This window comes from Pogoniulus pusillus, chromosome 7 (genome assembly GCF_015220805.1).
Source record: "Pogoniulus pusillus isolate bPogPus1 chromosome 7, bPogPus1.pri, whole genome shotgun sequence".
NCBI lineage: Eukaryota > Metazoa > Chordata > Aves > Piciformes > Lybiidae > Pogoniulus > Pogoniulus pusillus.
In genome coordinates this window covers 24,628,993-24,646,112 of record NC_087270.1, presented here as the reverse complement: position 1 = coordinate 24,646,112, position 17,120 = coordinate 24,628,993, and positions in this window count along the sequence as shown.

The window sequence follows — 17,120 nt, the reverse complement described above, 5'->3', positions numbered from 1 at the left end:
TCAGAGGGCAGGAGAACCTGCTATGGGGACAGGCTGAGGGAGTTGGGGTTGTTCAGCCTGGAGAGAAGGCAGCCCTGGGGAGACCTTAGAGTGATCTTCTAATACCTGAAGGTGACTTAGAGGAAGGCTGAGGAGGGACTGTTCAGAAGGGCTTGGAGTGATAGGCCCAGGGCAATGGTTTGAAAGTAGAGCAGGGCAGAGTTAGGTTGGGTTCCTTCTGTGAATCTGTAATGCCTGCCAATGAATACCTACTTAGTGGCCAATGAATACCTGCTTAGTGGCTGATGATTTCCCTGTTCAGCTACAAATGATTGGGTAAGATTCAGGACAAACATAAAGTGTTTTACAAAACAGGAGTGTCCCTTTCTAGACAGAACCTCCACCATAAATCACCACAGACCTACCTGAGGATCCACAATTCCATGAAACTTCTTCCACTTTTAAAAGCTGAGGCAAGCCTGTCTAGGTGTGCACCTTGCTTCACATCTGCCTGGAAAGTGTCTTAATGGCTGAAGATCACAGCATCACAGAGACATAGAGTCAAAGAATGGCTTAGCTTGGACCTCAGTCATCATCTACTCCAACCCCCCTGCCATGGGCTGGGACACCTCTCAACTAGACTTCATTGCTCAAGACCTCATCCAACCTGTCATTCAACACTTCCAGGGAGGAGGCAGACAGAATGTACCCGGGCAGCCTGTGCCAGAGTCTCACTATCCTTGTACTGAATAAGTTCTCCCTCAGCTCCAGTCTGACCCTGCTCTGCCTCAGCGTCCAGCCATTCCCCCTTGGCCTGTCTTTAGGTATCCTTAGGGAAAGTCCCTCTGCAGCCTTCCTGGACTTGCAGCCCAGAGGGCCAACCAGATCCTGGGCTGCATCAGGAGAAGTGTGGCCAGCAGGGCCAGGGAGGTGACTCTCCCCTTCTACTCCTCTCTGCTGAGACCCCACCTGGAGTACTGCATCCAGTTCTGGAGCCCTCATTACAAGAAGGATGTGGATGTGCAGGAGCATGTCCAGAGAAGGGCCACGAGGATGCTCAGAGGGCTGCAGCAGCTCTGCTGTGAGCACAGACTGAAAGAGTTGGGGCTGTGCAGGCTGGAGCAGAGGAGGCTCTGAGGTGACCTTCTTGTGGCCTTCCAGGATCTGAAGTGGGGCAAAAAAAGAGCTGGGGAGGGACTTTATAGGGTGTCAGGGAGTGACAGGACTGGGGGAATGGAGCAAAGCTGGAGGTAGGGAGAGTCAGACTGGACATGAGGAGGAAGTTTTTGACCATGAGAGTGGTGAGAGGCTGGAATGGGTTGCCCAGGTTGGTGGTTAGGGCCCCGTGGCTGGAGGTGTTTAAGGCCAGGCTGGATGAGGCTGTGGGCAGCCTGCTCTAGGGTAGGGTGTCCCTGCCCATGGCAGGGGCTTGGAGCTAGATGGTCCTTATGATCCCTTCCAACCCTGGCTGATTCTATGATTCCCTTCAGATATGTGAGAACAGCTCAAGGTTCCCCCAGAGTCCTCTCTTCTCCCAGCTGAGCAACCTCAGCTCCCTCACCCTGTCCTCATAGCAGAGGTGGTCCAAAACAATGCACCAGAAAACCTTTGGCCTTTGACCCTTACTTTCCATGTTCATAATTTTAAATACCCAGGTGGACTATTTTGAAGCAGGCTTTGATGCACAGGCCTAGAGGAATGCTACAAAACAGGACAAGTGTGTAAGCATGAGAAGCTGTGCCACTGCTCATGCTTTGTAGACATCTCCTGTCCCTGCTGATAAAGGCATGCCTGACTTCAGCAGTCTTCTCTTTGAAACAGACAGCCTGATGGGCTTGAAACATACCTTGATGTAGGTAGGCAGCGTACAGGGGGTTACAGAACAAGTTTGAAGACTCTAACCTTAGTAAAGCTGATGTCTTACCAGCAGAAATTCCCTGCCTTCATCCCCACCTGCAACTTCATTGCTTGCCGTGGAGAGGATTTTATGTGGCATGTGTCCTTCCTTCTGTGGCTGTGACTCGTGCAGAGGCTTTGCTTTAGCTGCTTCTTTCCCCTGAAAACCATCTGCTGGAAAGCACTCAGGTGAGTCAGGGTCACAGAATCACAGAACCCTAGAGGTTGGAAGGGGCCTCAAGACATCATCCAGTCCAACCTCCCTGCCAAGGCACCATCCCCTAGGGTAGTTCACACAGGAATGCATCCAGGTGGGGTTGGAAAGTCTCCAGAGAAGGAGACTCCACAACCTCTCTGGGCAGCCTGATCCAGGCCTCCAACACCCTCACTGTAAAGAAGTTTCTCCTCATGTTGAGCCAAAAGCTTCTCTGTTCCAGTTTGTAGCTGTTGCTCCTTGGCTTATTGCTGCTGACCACTGAAAAGAGCTTGGCCCCAGGCACTTGACACCCACCCCTCAGGTATTTGTACATGTGGATCAGATCTCCTCTCAGCCTTCTCCAGACTAGGCTCTTGTAAGAGCTGGAGGTGTGCTCAGCATGGCCAATGTGCATGGCCTGCTGGACTTCAGGTATAGCTCCAGTGTAAGAGAGATAACTGAGACCTTGGGTTGGAAGGGATCTCAAAGGTCATCCAGTGCCAACCCCCGTGCCATGGGCAGGGACATCTCCCACCAGCCCAGGTTGCTCAAGGCCTCATCCAGCCTGGCCTTCAACACCTCCAGGGAGGGGACAGCCACAGCCTCCCTGTACAACCTGTGCCAGTGTCTCACCACCCTCACTCTCAACAATTTCTTCCATATCTCCCGTCTCAATCTGCCCTCCTCAAGCTTCAATCTGTTCTCTCTCATCCTATCACTCCAATCCCCTGTAAATGTCTCTTCCCAGCTTCAGGCTCTGGAAGGTTGCTCTAAGTTCTTCCTGGAGCCTTCTCCTCTCCAGGCTGAACAGCCCCACCTCTCCCAGCCTGTCCCCACAGCAGAGGTTCTCCAGCCCTCTGGGCATCTTTGTGACCTCCTCTGGGCCCTCTGCAACAGCTCCATGTCACTGTTATGCTGGGGGCTCCAGAACTGAAGGCAGTGCTCCAAGTTCTGCCTCTTCAGTAAGACTCTCTCCTCCCAGACAAGCCATCCACCTGTATTTACTTTTCCATGGCTGGCCCCAGGTGTCCTGACTCTGTGCGCTTGTTTGGTACTCATGATATGGTTGCCTTGGCAATTCCTCCCTCAGTCAGCAATTAAGGCAGTTAGTGCTCTGCTTGTGTCCTGTGCACTGGTCCTCTCTTCTGCCATTTCTCATGGTCTAACCACTGCTCAGGCTTGGCCAGCTGCATGTACATTACTCAGCTGCTTCTAGAGTCACAGAACTGTTCCAGTTGGGAAAGGCCTTTCAGATCAGTGAGTCCAACCACACTCTAATTCTGACTAAAGGCTTTGACAACCATTCCAGTCAAGAAGTTTCTTCTCATCTCCAACCTACACCTCCCCTGGGGCAACCTGATGCCATTGCTTTTCCTCCTACCATTTGTCACTAGGCAGATGAGACCAAGCTAAAACCTCCTTAGATGGAGCTGTAGAGGGTAATGAGGTTTCCCCTCAGCCTCCTCTTCTCCACACTTAACACCCCCAGCTCCCTCAGCTGCTTCTCCCCAGCCCTGTTCTCCAGACCCTTCCCCAGCTTCCTTCTCCTTCTGTGGACCTGCTCCAGCCCCTCAGTCTCTTTCTTGTAGAGAAGGTCCCAAAACTGAACCCAAGACTCAAGGTATGCTCTACCTAGCTCTGAGTCCAGGGGGGACCATCACGTTATTGCTCCTGCTGGTGACACTAAAGGTGCTGACAGCTCCTGATAGTTGTGGGATCCAAAGGTTCCATTAACCTCCTTACAGGCAGGGAGAATGAAGTTTGATATGAGGAAAAGCTTTGTATCAGCACGAGCCTAGGCAGTGTTGTCTGCAGAGAGGGAGAAGTCTGAGTCACAGAAAGGTTGTGTCTTACACAAGGGTAAGCCAAAGACATTCTTCTATCTTTGCACTGGAGAGAGCCCACCTGTGCCCTTGTGCTGCTGCCTCATTGGTGCTGCAGTTTGGTCAAGGCAGGCCAGTTGCCTGCAGACCTCAACTCTCAGTTCACAGTGGGACAGGCTCCCAGCAGGGCAAATGAGAAGGACTCCCACGACAGGACAAACGTTTTGAACACAAACAATCTGTGTCCAGTTTTGGGCTGCCCAGTTCAGGAGAGGCAGGAGCCTGCTGGAAAGAGTCCATCAGAGAGCCACGAGGATAACTGGGCACTTGAGCATCTCCCCTATGAAGAGAGACTCAGAGCCCTGGGGCTCTTTAGTCTGGAGAAGAGAAAGCTGAGAGGGAAACCTGATCAATGTGTACAAATATTTGAGGGGTGGGTGTCAAGTTTCTGGGGCCAATCTCTTTTCTGTGGTCAGCAGCAATAAGCCAAGGAGCAACAGCCACAAACTGGAACAGAGAAGGTTTCAGCTCAACATGAGGAGAAACTTTTTTACAGTGAAGGTGACAGAGCCCAGAGAGGTTGTGGAGCCTCCTTCTCTGGAGGCTTTCAAAACCCTCCTGGATGCATTCCTGTGTGAACTACTCTATGGGATGGTGCCTTTGCAGGAAGGCTGGACTGGATGATGTCTTGAGGTCCCTTCCAACCTCTAAAGTTCTGTGATTCTGTGATTCTTGTGTTGCCAGCTTCTGGAAACATAAGCTTCAGGGATCCTGTGGCTGCTTAGTGAGCTAAATGTCTGTGAACCTGGAACAAACCTTGGCAGGACAAAAGGCAAGTGGAATGGATCTGCATCCCTGGAGCTGTTTCACAGAGGCAGAGGTGTGGTGATGAGGGCCATGGTTTAGCCCCAGCCTTGGTAGAGTTAGTGAGTGGTTGAAACTTGATGATCTTGAAGGTCTTGATGATCTTGAAGGTCTTTTCCAACCCCAGAAGATTCTGTGATTCTTTTGGGCTTCTGAGGAGCAATAAACTCTCCTCCCCTGTGCCCCATGGGCTCGAGGGAAATCCCTGCCCAGGAAACTGAGCGCCAGCCAGAACCGATGTCAGTCTGCTCTCAGGTGATGTGGGCTTGGACAGCATCACTGCCCAGGTCTGCTCTCCCAGGGCTCTGACTGTGTCCTACACCAAAGCCTACAAGCAGGTTTTTGCTTCTTCCACTCTGCTCTCCACGACAGTGGTTTTCTTGTTGTGATGTGCTGAATACCTCCTGAGTACTCATCTCTCAGAGACATCTTCCTGGCAGATTGATGCTGAAGGCCAGGTCACCTGCACCTAATCTGAACCCAACAGATGTTTGCTCATCCTGATCTTAAAACCCTTTCTGTGACACAGACGTCCCCCTCTCTGCACACACCGCTGCCTAGGCTCATGCTGATAGAAAGCTTTTCCTCGTATCAAACTTCATTCTCCCTGCCTGTAGGTTAACCTCCTGACATCTCATCAACAGCAGGACTGGCAAAACTTCAGTTCTTTCAGATTTGCAAGGAGGTATCTCTCCTCCTGACTCGGCAGTCTGCATTCCTGCAACGTTTCCTCTTGAATCACATCTTTGAGAGCTCTCACACAGAATGGTAGAGTTTGGAAGGGACCTCTGGAGATCATCAAGCCAAATCCCCCCCTGCTAGAGTAACAGTAAATCACACAGGAACATGTCCAGGTGGCTTTGGAATGCCTCCAGAGATGGAGACTCCACAACCTGTCCCAATGCTCTGCCATCCTCAGAGGGAAGAATTTGTTCCTTCTGTTCATGTGGCATCTCCTGGCTTCCAGTTTGTCTCCATTGCTCCTTGACCTATCCCTGGGCACTGCTGAGAAGAGTCTGGCTCCATCCTGCCACTCACCCTTTAGCTGTTGATCAGCACTGCTGAGATGCCACTCAGGCTGCTCTTCTCCTGGCTAAGCAGCCCCAGGGCTCTCATTTCTTGCCACTGGTGGCTCTGCAGCTCTTGCCAGGCTGCCTGGTGGTGCTGGCCATGTGAACACCGCTGCAGACTCTGCAGCCTGCTGAAGGCAAATGAGCTCTCAGCTGCAGCAGTACCACAACACTGCACTGGTGTCTTGAGGCAGAGGGGCCAGAATCTTTCTTAGTGGCTGAGGAGCAGAGGGAAGGGAGCTGAAGGAAAGAGGAAAGGCTGCATTCCCATCGGGCTGCTAAGACAGAATCACAGAGTTAAGCAGGTTGGAAAAGAGCTTTGAGATCATCAGGTCCAACCTATCACCTTCTAATTAACTTATCCATGGCACTAAGTGCCTCATCCAGCCTCCTCTAAACCACCTCCAGGGATGAGGACTCTACCACCTCCCTGGGCAGCCCATTCCAATGCCAGTCACTTTTTTGTTGGGAAGAACTTCTTCCTAGTGTCCAGACTAAACCTGCCCTGGGACAGCTTGAGACTGTGTCCCCTTGTTCTGTTGTTGGTTGCCTGGAAGAAGAGACCAACCCCACCTGGCTACAACCTCCCTCCAGGTAGTTGTAGACAGCAATGAGGTCTGCTCTCCCCCAGGCTGCACACCTCCAGCTCCTTCAGCCTCTCCTCACAGGGCTGTGCTCCAGGCCCCTCAGCAACCTTGCTGCCCTTCTCTGGACACGTTCCAGTATCTCAACATCTCTCTTGAATCAAGGAGCCCAGAACTGGACACAGTACTCAAGGTGAGGCCTAACCAGCGCTGAGTGCAGGGGCAGAAGGACTGCCCTGGTCCTGCTGGCCACACTATTAAGAAGCTGCTCTGCTCAACATGGACTGGTCCTACTGCCAGATCTCTGCTGCTCCATGCACAGACTTTCCCGTCCCTGCCACTCCTCCCAGACCTGCCACTGCAATGTTCTCTCTGCAGCAGGAGTCTGGAGACGCTGAACTCCTCAACTCTGCCCTCTCTCCTTGCCCTCCAGCCCCTCACCCCTCCCCCCATAAACACAGAGCTGTTTCCTGGGCTGACAGCTGCCCTCAGGAAATGGTCCCACCCGCCGAAGAGGTGGCAGCACTGGCAGAAGGGCAGGGGTTCCTCTGAATAAGCAGAAGTGTAGAAGGAAGAAGCCAGAGCTTGCACAATCTGTGTGGGAAACCCTGCATGCACATACATCCACATCCCTCTGGCAGGGACAAACATGGGCATACAGCCTCAGAGCCTGAATGGGTTTCCCACATGCTGGAACAGCTTCCTGTAAGAGTAGAAGGTTTTATCAGGAGACAAAGGGGATTTCTAACCATGAAGCAGGTAGCAAAGGGACATCTTGCAACCCAAAAGTTCTATGGCAGCTTGGGCTGCATCCAAAGCATCATGGGCAGAGATGGAGAGAGGGGATCCTGCCCCTCTGCTCTGCTGAGACCTCACCTGCAGGGCTGGGGCCAGCTCTGGGGCCCCCAGAACAGGAGAGACCTGGACCATATGGAGCAAGTCCAGAGGAGGCCACAATGATGATGAGAGGACTGGAAAACCTGCTCTGGGGACAGGCTGAGGGAGTAGAGGCTGTTTAGCCAGGAGTGGAGAAGGCTCTGGGAAGACCTTAGAGCTGCATTTCAATATCTGAAGGGTACCTCCAGGCAGGATGGGAAGGGACCGTTCAGAAGGGCTTGGAGTGACAGATTAAGGGCAATAGTTTGAAAGTGGAGCAGGGCAGAGTTAGGTTGGACCTGAGGAGGAAGTTCTGCAGAAGCAGAGTAGTGAGACACTGGCACAGGCTGCCCAGGGCTGTGCTTGAGGCCCTGTCCCTGCAGACGTTGAAGCTCAGCCTTGCTGTGTCCCTGTGCAGCCTGCTCTAGCTGGAGGTGTCCCTGCTGAGTGCAGGAGGGTGGCCAAGATGCCCTTGGAGGGTGCCTTCCAACCCAGTGCATCTGTGATTCTATGATCTTCGATCTTTGGAAAGCACCATCACAGCCCAGGACACCGTGAGAAAGCCTCTCACTCAGAGAAGCTTTCAGGCAGACCATGCTGGGAATTCCATCCTCTTGGCTGGCACATGACAGCATGGGTGCTGGGGAAGGAGAATCCACTCTCACCAGCAATGCAGTTTTACTTCCCCAAAAACTCCAGCAAAAAAAACCCCAAGCCCTAACCCCATAACCATGCTTATTGTGAGCTTCCAGGATCTGAAGGGGGCCTACAAGAAAGCTGAGGAGGGAGATTTTGGGCTGTCAGGTAATGATAGGACTGGGGGAATTAAACAAAGCTAGAAATGGGTAGATTCAAACTGGATGTTAGGAAGAAGTTCTTCAGCATGAGGGTGATGAGACCCTGGAATGGTTTGCTCAGGGAGGTGGTGGAAGCCTCATCCCTGAAGGTGTTTATGAGGCTCTGGACAGCCTGATCCATGGCCCACATGGCAGGGGAGTTGGAACTGGATGATCCTTGTGGTGCCTTCCAAGCCTGACTGATTCTATAGTTCTGTGATGCTCCCCAGAAATCAAACCTGCCTTTCTTGTGTTTCTTTCTTGCTTCGCTTCTTTGCTCTGCACATCATCAGAGGTGCAAACAGAGAGCACTGTGCCAAAGGTCCAACAGCTGTGTTGGAGAGTCCCTGTCCTTTGGACTCTCAGTCTAAGCTGTGGGGAGAGAAGTGTACTGGCATAAGAACCATGCTACTGCCTCAGCTGTTCCAAGGACAGAGCCATCCACATGGCCTTCTCCAAGGTGCCTTGGGGAAGGCTGAGGAACACAGAAATTCCCTTTCCAGTGGGTCTTTGTGGCTCAGGCATGACTGCTGCACATTGGTAACAGCAGACAGCAGACTTCTCAGCCTCCTCAGGACTCGGGATAATCTCTTGCAGAGCTGCCTGAGCAAGGTCACTTGGAGGTGAAATGAGGCAGAGCTGAGACAGAAGGTGCTACAGTCAAAGCAGCAGGGATGCAAGGACCCTAATGGCTTTGGATAGCCTGATCTAGTGTGAGGTGTCCCTGCTCATGGCAGGGGTTTTGGATCTGGAAGATCCTCGTGGTCCCTTCCAATACTGACTGATTCTGTGATTCTATGATTCAAGGAAGATTTCTGACCACCCTGCAAGGATAGCACAGATGAGAGCCCACTGTAGTGAGGACAAATTTCTCTCTGAAGAAGTGACTTTGTGTCCTCTTGCCTAATGGGCTTGCTTTTCACAAGGTGTTCCAGAAGCTTTCCAGATGTTGCATGCACAAGTAAGATGTAAATCAGGTGCTGCCTGCAGCATTCAGGCGCTGGAATCAGCTGCCCAGGGAGGTGGTGGTCACCCACCCTGGATTTGTTTAAGGGTTGTTAGGATGTGGTGCTTAGGGATATGGTTTCAGGTGAATCTTGTAGAGCAGGGTTCTAGGTTGGACTTGGTGATCCTGAGAGGCTTTGCCAGCCTGGGTGTTTCTGTGATCCTGTGAGGGCAGTCGCTCCTCACTTTTAATATGAGCAATCCCTTTCCGGTGGAGCCTCACTGTGGGCTGGCAGACAGATGTTTACAGTGGAGGAGGCCAAATTACCTTCACAACCAGGGGCCACAGCTGGAATCATGCACTGCATCCGATGTCCCCTGCAGCTCCCTCTGGGAGCAAAGGGTACCTCACATGGCTATCTGTAGCACTGCAGCTGCTCAGCCAGCCTCGCAGCCCCGCTTGGTAAGACACCGCTCCCAGAACTTGGCACACACATCCACAGAGTGGGTTGGGTTGGAAGGGACCTTGAAGATCATCCAGTTCCAACCCCCCTGCTATGTGCAGGGACACCTCCCACCAGCTCAGGTTGCTCAAAGCCTCATCCAGCCTGGTGCTGAACACCTCCAGGGATGGAGCTTCCACAGCCTCTCTGTACAACCTGTGCCAGTGTCTCACAACCCTCACTATCAAGAATTTCTTCTTAATCTCTTGTCTCAACCTCCCTTCTTCCAGCTCAAAGCCATTGTCCCTCACCCTTTCACTCCCAGCCCTTGTCAAAAGTCCCTCCCATCTTTCCTGTAGTCCCGTTCAGGCACTGGAAGGCTGAGCTAAGGTCTCCCTGGAACCTTCTCTTCTCCAGGCTGAACAACCCAAATTCTTTCAGCCTGCCCCCATAGCAGAGGTTCTTCAGCCCTCTGATCATCTTGGTGGCCTCCTCTGGACCCTCTCCAGCAGCTCCATGTCCTTGTACTGGGGGCACCAGAACTGGAGGCAGGGCTGCAGGTGAGGTCTCACCAGAGCAGAACAAAGGAGGAGAATCCTCTCCCTGTGCTTCTGGTCCTGCTGCTCACACCTCTAATGTTTGTGGTATTTGCACTTTTGCTTTATTTTTCAGAGCCTCAGCCTCTGATGATGTATCACTGCCTCATCTCTCATTTGTTTAACTTCTGGTGACCAAGCTAACTGGAAAACATCAAACCAGTGAAGTTCAGAGGGCAAATCCAGAGAGCACAACACTTGGTGCTTTTTACTTTCTAGATTTGCAGGGCTTTTTGTTTTGGGTGGGTTGGTTGGGGGTTTTTGTCAGCCAATTATTTTCTCCAGGGCACTGTTGGGATGGTGATGGAAAAAACCCACCCTGAGCATCAATCAAGTGGAGAGTGCTGGTGCCTGCCTGGTTGTTGCACTGCCCTGGGTTGGCACACTGCAGCTCCATCGCCCTGTGCAGGACGCTTGGTGCAGCCCTTCCTTCACTAGGAAATGCACCTCAGTTGACCTTGCATCCACATTTTCAGTTCCTGTATTTGGCAGTTTTTGTAACAGTGACGCAAAGCTTCATTATTTTGGGTGGGAAAAGATGCTAAGGGGGTTGGCAGTTCAGCAGGGGACATCTGGACCTTTATTTGCCAGTGACTCAGGCTAGGAACTGGGGTTTGCTGGAGCACCTCTCCTGTGAGCACAGGCTGAGAGACTTTGGGTTGTTCAGTCTGGAGAAGAGAAGGCTTTGAGGAGACTTTATTGTGGCCTTCCAGTATCTGAAGGGGGCTACAAGAAAGCTGGGGAGGATGACATTTTAGGCTGTCAGGTAGTGATAGGACTGAAGGGAATGGAACAAAGCTAGAGAAGGGCAGATTCAGATCAGACAATAGGAAGAAGCTCCTTCCCATGAGGGTGGTGAGAGACTGGAACAGGCTGCCCAGGGAGGTGGTGGAAGCCTCATCCCTGGAGGTTTTTAAGGCCGGGCTGGATGTGGCTTTGGGCAACCTGATCTAGTGTGAGGTGTCCCTGCCCATGGCAGGGGGGCTGGAACTGGATGGTCTTTGAGGTTCTTTCCAAGCCTGACAGTTCTGTGATTCTGTGAAACAGGGAGGGCAGTGAAATGCTACTGTTAGCAGGTACAAGTGACAGCTGTCAGAAGGCTTTTGAGTTTCTACTCCTTGGAGAAGTGTAAGGAGATGGTTTGCACCTTGTACAGCTCTTGCCTTAAGGCCAGGTGCTGAAGTTGCTCTGTGTGGATATTGAATTTTCCCTCTATATCCCTGATAATCAGAAACCACTTTTCAAAAGGAAAAGTGAGATTCTGAGGCACAATTTGAAGATATGAATGTGTGGCTTGGTTTTCAAACTGTTTGCAAAAAGCAGCTCTCTTATTCCCAATCCCCCTAAATTCATTCCCAGCCTCTCTTACTACTTCTGCTTTCAGCCCCACAGGGCAGGTAGTTTCACAAGATTACAGGACGTTTCCACTGTGGAGACTCTTTGGTGTCTGCCCCAAATAAGCAGTGCTCTGAAAAACTGCTCCAATCAACACTTCCTCCAGAAAGAAAAACTCTTCCCCAAGCTGTTAAAGGCTGAGCTCATTAACAGATGAGAGGAGGAGACTAAGGGGAGACCTCATCAGTGCTTATAAATATGTAAGGGGTGAGTGCCAGGAGGATGAAGCCCAGCTGACCAGGAGAGCCAATGGCATCCTGGCCCCTAACAGGAACAATGTGGCCAGCAGGACAAGGGAGGTTATTCTGCCCCTTTACTCAGCACTGCTCAGGCCACACCTTGAGTGCTGTGTCCAGTTCTAGGTTCCTCAATTGAAGAGAGATGTTGAGGTGCTGGAACATGTCCAGAGAAGGGCACCAAGGCTGGTGAGGGGCCTGGAGCACAGCCCTGTGAGGAGAGGCTGAGGGAGCTGGGGGTGTGCAGCCTGCAGAAGAGGAGGCTCAGGACAGACCTCATTGCTGTCTACAACTACCTGAAGGGAGGCTGTAGCCAGGTGGGGTTGGTCTCTTCTGCCAGGCAACCATCAACAGAAGAAGGGGACACAGTCTCAAGTTGTGTCAGGGGAGGTCTAGGTTGGATGTTAGGAGGAAGTTGTTGGCAGGGAGAATGATTGGCATTGGAATGGGCTGCCCAGGGAGGTGGTGGAGTCACCATCCTTGGAGGTGTTCAACAAAAACCAGGATGGGGTTCTTGGTGCCATGGTCTGGTTAATTGGCTAGGGCTGGGTGACACTTTGGACTGGATGAGCTTGGAGGTCTCTTCCAACCTCCTTGATTCTATAATGCTATGATCCTATGATTCTGATGGGTGATGCTCAGTGACAGCGCAAGGGGCAATGGATGGAAGCTGAGGCATAGGAGGTTCCATGTGAACCTGAGGAAGATTTTCCCTGTGAGGGTGACAGAGCACTGGAACAGGCTGCCCAAGGGGGTTGTGGAGTCTCCCTCTCTGGAGATATTCAAGAACCGCCTGGATGTGTTCCTGTGTGATCTGCTCTGGCAGGGAGGCTGGACCGGATGATCTTTCAAAGACCCTTCCAGCCCCTGAGATTCTGTGATTCTATGATTCAATTAGTGCTTAAACCTCCAGAAAACACAGCACAGGGCAACCAAGGAAGCTGGGAAGGGTCTGGAGCACAGGGCTGCTGAGGAGTAGCTGAGGGACCTGGGGGCGGTTCTGTCTGCAGAAAAGGAGGCTGGGGGGAGGACTTCTCACTGTCTAAAACTGCCTCTAAGGAGGGTGGAGCCAGGTGGGGGTTGGTCTCTTCCCTCTAGTAACAAGTGACAGGACAAGAGCAAATGGCTTCAGGTTGCACCAGGGGAGATTTTGTTTGGAGACTGAAAGAAACTTCTTCGCTGGAAGGGCTCTGAATCGCTGGCACAGGCTGCCCAAAGAGGTGGTTGAATGCCCATCCCTGGAGGTGGTTCGGAGAGGTAGGGAGGTGGTGTCACTGAAAAGTTTCTCAAGGCCTGGTACAGGCTGCCCAAGGAGGTGACTGAATCCCTATCCTCGGAAGTGTTTCAAAGTGGCAGAGCTGTGGTGCTGAGGGCCACGGCTTAGCCCCAGCCCTGGTGGAGTTAGAGATTGGTTGGCATGGATGAGCTCAAAGGACTTTTCCAACCAGAACAACTGTCTGATTTTATGAAGCACTTAGGGGAAAGCTCAAAAGCAACACAACCATGGTTTCTGCAGTTCCCTCTGCAGGCTCCCAAAGCACTGCAGTGAGAGCAAATCAGATGCTTCCCATTTTTCAAAGGCATGCCAAAACATCCCACTAAGCAACATCTTCTCCCTGGGCTACAGTCTTTGCTCTTGGGTTTCCAAGGCTAGAAGACATTCCCCACATCCAATGGCCAATGAACTCAAACCTGCCTGGGATGATTAGGACTTACTGTACCAACAACTTGGGAACAGCCTGGAAAGCTTAGAAAGAAGTGTGTGATGTCCAGCAGAGAGAATTGCCCTTCCTCTTCACTGCTGCCTCCCACGCTTTCCAAATGCCTGCTTTATCCTCTTAACAGCACAGGCAGCTTTGAAGGTGGCAGTGCAAGGGAATGCTCAGATTGCTGGAAAATGGCTTTGAGGATCTGATATAGAAGCACCTCTCTTAGGGATTTCCAGGTCTCTGCCAAGAACACACAGAGGAGAGCCAGAGTAGGTTCAGTGGGCACACACTCAACCCTGCTGCAGTGAGGAGTAGACAGGTGCCATGGCAGGCCAGGGTGGCATCCCACCTGCTCCTGCAGAGTCTCTCTGGCATCTCCTGGGGGACTTCAGGAAAATCATGACCAGAGTTAATTAAACAGAGAGGACTCAGCAGATTTCCTCCAGCATCCTCTTCTCACATGCACCAAGTGACAGGACAAGAGGAAATGGCCTCCAGTTGTGCCAAGGGGGATTTAGGTTGGATCTCAGGAAAGTTGTCTTCCCAACAAGGGTTCTCTTCCAATCTCACCAATTCTGTGGTTCTAAGATTACCTGCTTCAAGAGCTGCAGCAGAGAGCAAAGCATCTCACTGAGGAGGTATTCCAAGTAGGGTGAAGGACTGCTGGTAGGACAGCTGCTCAGTTGTGAGTACACTGTGGCTGAGCTTGTCCTGACCACTTGCCTACTCTACAGGCAATGTACGGCAGGCATTTGTCAGGCAAGAAATACCTGGGGGGTTACGCCCCCCTCCTCTAAACCATTAGGATCTCTGTTGTCTTGTTTCACAAGGCATTGGAGAACTGACCCAAGCCATTCTCTCCTGTGCTCCAGACTCCACAGCCCCCTAAGTCCATTCTTCTCGGGGAGGGATCCTTTTTCATGCTCTGCCCATGTAGACAATACCTGGAAACCTCCTCCAGCAACTGCAGGGAGATGCAGGCTGCTGTCAGCGAGGGCTGTGGGTGTGACGAGTGAGGGGATGAATGAACGAAGCTCTCCTTAGCGCCAGCATCAGGACCTCCCTGAGTGTGAGTCTCTCCGCGAGTGGTTGTAAGCCTGTTTGCAGGGGTAGCTGTTCGCTCCTGTGACTGCCAAAGGAGACAGGGAAGGAAAAGGCAGCTGGAGCAAGCTGCTGCCTCTCTCAGCACAGCCCAGGCTGGGGTGGTGCTGAAGCATGGATGTGCCCACAGCAGGACAAAAGTGCTGTGTCAGGACATGAGCAGTCTTGTTGCATTAATGCCTGGAGCAGCCGGCAGAGCACAGGAGCATTTGCTCAGCTTGTCCAGCACATTTCGCAGCCCATGTGGAGCCCTGTGCGGTTACAGCCACTACTGCAGCTAGCCTGGCTGAGAAAAAACAATGTGAACCACAGCCACTGCAGTGTGGAGCCCTCCTGCACCATCTCTCATCATCATTTACCATAGCTGCTGCAGTGTGGAGTACTCTTACTACACCATCTCTCCTCATCATTTACCATAGCTGCTGCAGTGTGGAGCCCTCCTACTACACCATCTCTCCTCATCATTTACCATAGCTGCTGCAGTGTGGAGCCCTCCTACTACACCATCTCTCCTCATCATTTACTATAGCTGCTGCAGAGTGGAGCCCTGCTACTACACCATCTCTCCTCATCATTTACTATAGCTGCTGCAGAGTGGAGCCCTGCTACTACACCATCTCTCCTCATCATTTACCATAGCTGCTGCAGTGTGGAGCTCTCCTACTACACCATGTCTTCTCATTTTAGGGTTCAGTGTTGGGACTACTTCTCTTTAACATCTTGATTGATGTCCTTTATGCAGACACAGAGTGTGTCAGCAGCAATGCACAGGTGACACCAAGTTGAGTGGCAATATTGACCTTCAAGAGGGTAGGAAGGCTCTACAGAGGGACTTGGATAGGTTGGGTCCATGGCCAATGTTAATGGCAGGAGCTCCAACAAGGCCAAATGCCAGGTACTGCACTTGGGCCACAACAACCCCAAGCAATGCTACAGGCTTGAGGCAGTGTGGCTGGAGAGCTGCCAGCAGAAAGAGACCTGGGGGTTGTCATGGACAAGCAGCTGAACAGGAGCCAGCAGTGCCCAGGTGGCCAAGAAAGCCAATGGCATCCTGGCTGGGATTAGAAATGCTGTGTCCAGCAGGAGCAGGGAGAGGATTGTCTCCTTGGACTCTGCTCTGCTGAGGCCACACCTTGAGTGTTGTGTCCAGTTCTGGGCACCTCATTACAAGAGGGGTGGAGGTGCTGGAGCCAGGGCAGAGGAGAGCAGCAGAGCTGGGAAGGGCCTGGAGAATAAGTCTCATGAGGAGCGACCGAAGTTGCTGGGGATGGTTAGTGTGAAACAGAGGAGGCTGAGGGCAGACCTCATGGCTGTCTGCAGCTACCTGAAAGGAGGCTGTGGAGAGGCTGCTGCTGGTCTCTGCTCACAGGTAATTAGTGATAGAACAAGAGGTATGGCCTCAAGCTGTGACTGGAGAGGTTTGGACTGGACATTAGGAGGATTTTTTTCCCAGCAAGAGTGGTCAGGCATTGGAATGAGCTGCCCAGGGAGGTGGTAGAGTCACCAACCCTGGATGTGTTTAAAGGTTGCTTGGATGTGGTGCTTGGGGCTATGGTTTAGAGTGAACCTTGCAGAGTAGGGATATGGGTTGGACTTGGTGATCCTGGGTGGCTTTTCCAACCTGGATGTTTCTGTGATTCTGTGGCTTCCCACAGCACTCCTACTACACCATCTCTCCTCATCATTTGGGGCCATTCTCTCATCTACTCTCTGGCTTCCACTCTTTCTTTTGGAGCCCAGCTCCATCTTTCTCTTGGAGACTGTGAAAGATGAAGGGCTGAATGTACTTGGAAAGGGTTGTGCTAGGGACTGGGACGTGGAGAGCATCTTCTCCCAGCCTCATATTCCTCCTAAACAGTGGCTTTGCAAGCAGATGAAAGCTGCTCTCAGGTGTAGGTGAGATAATGCTGCAGCTCTGTCTCCCCTTCTCTATTCCAGCACCATTAAGGCTGGGCTACAAAAGGTCCTCATGAGCACCACCACAATCACTGACAAACTCTTGTTCTCTTCAGCTCTCCTGAGGTGTCACAAAGATCTCTCAGCTGGAGCAACCTTTCTGTGAGACTTAGAATCATAGAATTATCTGGCTTGGAGGAGACCTCCAAGGGTCATCCAGTCCAATTCCTTCTGCACTCAGCATGGACATCCTCAACTAAATCAGGTTTCCCAGAGCCCTGTCGAGCCTCCCCTTGAATATCTCCAGGGATGGGGGCAGAACCACCTTCCTTAGCAGGAGGCACTGGGAGACGGGAACATGGGCTGCAAGCTGCAGAGACAGGCAGGCTGGGAGGAACTGAGGCCATACCTGGCTCTTCAGAGAGCAGCTCACCACTGGATCCAACATTAGCAGAGTTAACATCTAAGCGCTCCAGAGCAGCTGTGTACCACATTCAAGGAAAAGAGCTGGGAAGTAGGTCAGCAACATAACTGAGGGAAACAGGGAGCTTTAGGGAGAACTTCATAGCTGACAGCTAATTAAAATCCAAGTTCCACTGCTTACTGTTGCAATGATGAGGTTTCAGTGTGCAGGGAGAAAACCAGCAGCAGGGGTTGCTTGCTGCAGCCGTGCCA